General features: G+C 42.7%; 1 protein-coding gene across 2 annotated transcripts in view; it reads left to right on the top strand.

Annotated features, from left to right (window-relative positions):
* AMPH (amphiphysin) overlaps nt 1–6,613 on the top strand; it is a 212,692-nt gene that overhangs the window by 149,124 nt on the left and 56,955 nt on the right. The gene's annotated exons all lie outside the window — the stretch shown is intronic.

The following is a 6,613-nucleotide window of genomic DNA, read 5'->3' as shown; positions in this document are numbered from 1 at the left end:
TTACTTGCCGTGTCCACAGGTTCGGCGGATTTGTGGCTGGGCCACTGGCTGCAGTTGGCTGCTCGGGCGCAATGGGGGCTGTTGGGAAGCGGTGTGGGCCGAGGAATTGTCTGGCCCCCGCTTCCCACCCACAGCCCCCATTGGCCCGGAGCAGCCAACTGCAGCCAGTGGAAGCCACAATCAGCCGAACCTGTGGACACGGCAAGTAAACAAATCGGCCCGACCTGCTGGGGGCTTACCCTGGTGGGCCACAGGCCAAAGGTTGCCAATCTCTGATCTAGATCGTTCCTGACAGGTGTTTGTCTAACCTGCTCTTAAAAACCTCCAGTGATGGAGGTTCCACAACCTCTCTAGGCAATTTATTCCAGTGCTTAACCACCCTGACAATTAGGAACTTTTTCCTAATGTCCAACCTAAACCGCCCTTGCTGCAATTTAAGCCCATTGCTTCTCGTTTTATCCTCAGAGGTTAACAAGAACAATTTTTCTTCCTCCTCCTTGTACCAACCTTTTATGTACTTGAAAACTGTTATGAGAACTCAAGTCTTCTCCTTTCCAGACTAAACAACCCCAATTTTTTCAGTCTTCCCTCATAGGTCATGTTTTCTAGATCTTTAATCATTTTGATTGCTCTTCTCTGGATTTGCTCCAATTTGTGCACATCTTTCCTGAAATGTGGTGCCCAGAACTGGACGCAATACTGAAGTTGAGGCCTAATCAGTGTGGAGTAGAGCAGAAGAATTACGTCTAATGTCTTGCATACAAACACTCCTGCTAATACATCCCAGAATAATGTTCTTTTTTTGCAAGTGTTACACTGTTGGTTCATATTTAATTTGTGGTCCACTATGACCCCCCACATTTCTTCCACAGTACTCTTTCCTAGCCAGTCATTTCCCATTCTGTATGTGTGCAACTGATTGTTCCTTGCTAAGTGGTGTACTTTGCATTTGTCCTTATTGAATTTCATCTTATTTACTTCAGACTATTTCTCCAGTTTGTCCAGATCATTTTGAATTTTAATCATATCCTCCAAAGCACTTGCAGCCTGGCCCACTTGGTAGTGTCCCCAAACTTTTTAAGTGTACTCTCTATGCCATTATCTAAATCACCGATGAAAATATTGAACAGAACCATACCAAGAACTGATCACTTGATATGCCCTTTCAGCTTGACTGTGAACCACTACTCTCTGGGAACCCTCTTCCAAACAGTTATGTACCCACCTTATCATAGCTCCATCTAGGTTGTATTTCCCTAGTTTGTTTATTAGGTCATGGGAGATAGTACCAGAAGACCTACTAAAGACAAGATATAGCATAGCTACCATTCCCCCGCAACCCACATCCACAAGGCTTGTTACCCTGTCAAAGAAAGCTATCAGATTGTCAATTTGTTCTTGACAAATTCATGCTCTAAGTGTTTAGAAACGCTTTAAAAACCAATTTCATGAAAGCAAAGCACAGCCCTCATGTGGACAGACTTATTTCAGTTTAAAAATGCATTACATTGATTTAGCCAAAGTCAAACCTTACTGACTCATGCTAACTTGGTATGACACTCTTGAACCAAAAGGAGTAGCTGCACTAATTTAAGTTCTAAATGGATGAACACATCAGTATCATTTTCTTGTGTAAACAAGGCCTTATATTAAGTGCAAGGTATGATGATAATGTAATATATATGTATTATATTTGTAATTTGGAGTCTTGCTCTAAATTCACTATGGCAATCATGCACCAGAACTAGCTTTACAATTAGGACTAGAAACCTTCTGAAACAGCAGCTTATATTTTGATAATGAATATAGCAAAATGTGGAGGACGGCACTCAGTCTTTGAATTTCATAGACTTTCTACCCCTGCAAATATCTACTATTGGAGTTTATTATCCCACTCTTACTTAATAGATCCTCTTTCTCTTCCCTCATTTTGTTGTTCTGGTAGGTCCTGACCCTGAAGAATAACAAGTGCCTCTTAAGAGCTGCTGATCATCCTCAATTATTAGTAGTAATGGTCTGGATTTCACTATAGACATGTAAGATAACAAGATTTGGTCCCAAAGAGCTGGAGCTACGGATGCTAAGCATCTCTTGAGGATGCCCAGCATCTTGCGAGACACGGTCCCTAATCTTTACATAAGGGGGGGGGGGGGGCGCGGGAGATTTGGTCAGGTATCTAGTTTCTCTCCTTTAGTTACTCTAGCTTTTTTTTCTAGCACTTATGTTGATTCTGAACTATTAGAAGAGGCACTGCTTGGCTAACTCTAATATCTATGCATTCATGTATCAGTGTATCAATTCATCTACCACAGTAAAATATTATGCACTACTGGTTCATTATAGATGGTTTCTTAAGGTAAGGAGGACTAGTCAGTTGGTTGACATTGGCCTGTAAACCCAGAGTTGTGAGTTCATCCTTGGGGGGCACTTAGAGATCTGTGGCAAACATTAGTATTGGTCTTGCTAGTGAAGGCAGGCTGGACTCAAGGTCCCTTCTAGTTCTAAGAGATAGGTATATCTCGTATTATTATTATTTATTAAGGTTTTTTTTAATATGAAGAAAAAATCAGTGACAGATGGCCTTAATATTATTCTGTCTAGGCTGCTGAATACTGTTCCCAAAACTAGGAAGCTGAGCAAAATTCTGTTTTTTCAAATTGGTTCTGTGATTCAAAGATTTAATACAGTCATATTTAAAAATACTGGATTGTCTACTAATGACCTTTTTTAAGAAAATCCACTTGGCTGTCATTTTATCAACCCAATTACATAGAATCCATTGTTCACCCTACTGAAGCTACTAACAACTGTCCTGTCTGGTTAATAACAGATTACATTAAATGTAGTTGCAAGGCGCACTAGTCTTCCGAGCTACAGTTGAACTAGCTTCTACTCCACCAGACTAAAACCTGCCTATCTGAAAATTCAGGGTAAACTTTTTGGTAAACGGAGCAAATCATATAAACAGTTTCAGAGATATGGAGGCTTTGAAATATACTCTTAATTCCCTTCAGAAGATTTCCCAACATTTTTTGGACTGATCACATCTTCAAAACTTCAAAGTAACTGCCTCAAATACGGCTAATCCGCTCCATTTAGTCATGGAAAGGCTTCACTGATTTCCATGGGCATTGGTCAGGGCTTAGTCCCTAAAAGCAGAGCTGCTAATGTATGTTTGAGCTGGTGATGCATGCATCAATTTATGGATCAGTGTTAAGGGGTTGTTATCACCGATATAGATAACATAATGTAACCTATAGAAATGTGGCTTAAATTAGCTATAGTTACCACTCAAGAAAGATCTTGTAGTCATGTGGATAGTTCTTGCTGAAAACATTCACTCAATATGCAGCCGGCAGTCAAAAAGCAAACAGAATGTGGAGTCATCACGAAGGGATAGATAATAAGACAGAAAATATCCATATGGCCTTTACATAAATCCATGGTACGCTCACACCTTAATACTGCATGCAGATGTGTCACCCAATTTCAAAAAAGAGTTACTGAAATTGAAAAGGTTCAGAAAAGGGCAACCAAAATGTTAGGGGTTAGAACGGTTCCGTATGAGAAGAGCTTTAATAAGACTGGGACTCCTGCGCTGGAAAAGAGGTCTAAGGGGGGTATGATAGAGGTCTATAAAAATTATGAGTGTAATAGAGAAAGTAAATAGCCAGGTTTATTTACTCCTCTCATAATTCCAAGAATAGGGGCCACAAAATGAAATTAATGGTAGCAGGTTTAAACACCACACAAGAAAGTATTTTTTCACACAACACACTGTCAACCCTGAACTCCTTGCCAGAGGGTGTTGTGAAGGCCAATACTTATAATGGGGTTTCAAAAGGAGTAGATGCATGGAGGATGGTCCATCAATGGCTATTAGCAGGAATTGGTTATTAGTAGGACATTGATGGACCTAGTCCTCCATGCATCTAGCTCCCTTTTTTGAACCCCATTAGTATTGCCTTCACAACGACCCTTCTGAGGAGTTCCAGAGGTTACAGGTGTTGTTGTGTGGAAAAATACTTCGTTGAACCTGTACTAATATCGTTATTCATTTAAATGTAACCGCCCATATATTTGTTGTTTTGTCCCTAGCTTTTGCCAGAAGCTGGATTGGGGTGACAGGGCATGGATTCACTTGGATGCTAACCTGTCTGTTCATTCCCTTTTGGCGGCACTGTCAAGAGGACAGAATGGGCTTGATGGACCATTTGCGTTGACCCAGTATGGCCGTTCTTATCCATTTAAAAATAACATGCACCGTTGTATGACACAAGCATCTTTACATATACATGTTACTGCCATATTATGTTTATTCATTCAGGTGCACTTTGAACAGTGTAATCTTTTTTAAATATACAAAATACATTACATTAAATTGCATAATACATCAACTTTGATACATGCATTATTTTGATACACTGGTTAAAGTATAGGTAGCTTAGCAGGTTCTTTGCCAAAATGTACCCATTGGCATGACAGGGGCTTTTGCAAGCCCACATGGTCCAGGCACAGATTGCTCTTATGGGACAAGGTTCTGGCATGTGAACCACTTTGGTGCAGGTAAGTCCTGCCCAAAAGAGCAAAAAGCTACATGGGACATAACAGAAATAGGACAAGGTAAGCCACAGTTGGGTGTAGAAGGCTTTCTAGAAAGGAATGAGATCATTCTGTACATGCCTTACAAAATCGACCAGATTTCCTGCATGGCTTACCAAAGTGCCCACAGACAATGCAAGTCATGCAAAGATCCTGTTATTACTTCTAAATCTAAGGAGGTTCCTAGCAGGCAACTGCCATTGACTGGAAATTCCCAGATAAGATGGCCAGTTTATATATTATATATATATATATCTCGTCCTAACGAGATTAGAGAGAGAAACAGCTAGTTACCCAACGCTTCAAACATATAAAGAGGAAGCTTCTCTCACGCTTGAGATTTAGACAACTTCCACATTAACATTCCGATCAAGAGACTTGAAGAACAAGTGGATGTTGCCGCCCACACCTGAAGCTGAAAATTCACTGTCACCTCCTCCATTGCAGAGCCACAGCAGCTGATATGAGGCATAAGATCATGGAAAAACTAGCTACAGTCAATCCTCGAGACCGATTACCAGGCTCAATGGAAGTACCATTCAGATAGTATGTTAGAAGATGCCAATAGAGCCCATCACCAATCCCTACTACCACCAAACTCAACAATGGAACTGTATACGCTACAGCCTCTGTAATCCTGGAGATGCTTGGCTTACATGATCAAGAAGAACAACAGTATGTACCCACCCTGAAAATGTGTTGGAGGATTTTTTAAGATCAAGGCGACTGGGAGAGAATGTTAGTCGCTGGTGGAACTACAGAAGGTGTTGTAGAGTTAAGGATAAGACTTGGCTACTGAAAAAACCTACAAGGGCCTGACTCCATCTGAAAGCCCTAGGACTGCTAAACAAAGGCTCACAGCACTAGCGACCAGGCTAAGGAGATACACTAGAGAAGCAGAGGCCAAAAAAGTTAAATGCCCTGTTCTCCAAGGAACCATTCCAGTGTAACTCCCAACTGCCAGGCAACAACACATAACAGCAGAGCCACCAGCAGCAGCAGAGAAACTGAACAGTACTGGAAGAACATATGGAGCAGAGAAGACCTCATAACACCAGTGGCACAAAGTGGCTGCAGGACCTGAGAACAGAGCACAGCAGTCTCCAGAACAGAAACCAGTCACCATCACGTAGAGACACTCCCAGCAGCGCGGTCAAAAACATGAAGGAGCTGGACAGCACCTGGCCAGACATGATCCACACCCTACTGGCTTAAGAACTAACAGCAGTGCGATGAACGCCTAGCAGCAACGATGAACATCTGCTAGCAGCAGGCTCCCACCCAACCTTGGGCTAACACAAGGAAGGAACAGTGCTTGATCATGAAAGACCCCTGCAAGGGACAGAACCGGCCAAACTACCGGCCAATAACCTGCCTCCCCACAACATGGAAAGTCCTATCAGGCATCATAGTGCCAAGCTACAGGACCCACATGGGCAGTACATGAGGGGGGGTGCACAGCTCAGAAGGGCATTGGGACAACACCAGAGGCTCAAAACACCAGTTGCTCATAGATAGAGCATGTCGCCCAGACTCAGGGTCTAGACAGACCATCTGAGCACAGCCTGGATTGACTACAGCGAAAGCCTATGACTCCATCCGCACACGTGGATCTGTTAATGCTGGCGCTATACAAAGTCACAGGACACTTAAGGACCTTCCTCAAGAACTCAGGCTATGGAAGACAACCACTAAGAAGTCAACTCAAGGAGCTTGCCACAAGCTGGCCATCAAGGCTGTGGCATATACCACGGTGATGCACTGTCCCCGCTGCTGTCTGCATAGGCTTAAACCCCCTCAGACAGATAATCACAAGGACTGGGCTACTGGACAGTTCAGGTAGTTGGAACTACCATTCAGCCACCTCCTCTACAGATGCATAAGCTCATGCTAAGAATGAACGAGACATCGACTCGCTAAATCCACCTGCGCGGATCTACTGAGATATCGGCGATGTGCATTCGGGACTGGAGAATGTGCCCGATGGTAGTGAGAGAGGGAAATCTCTCTC

Source organism: Chelonoidis abingdonii, chromosome 2 (genome assembly GCF_003597395.2).
Source record: "Chelonoidis abingdonii isolate Lonesome George chromosome 2, CheloAbing_2.0, whole genome shotgun sequence".
Lineage (NCBI taxonomy): Eukaryota > Metazoa > Chordata > Testudines > Testudinidae > Chelonoidis > Chelonoidis abingdonii.
Note: the sequence above shows the minus strand (reverse complement) of the source record. Positions and strands in the feature narration are given on the sequence as shown.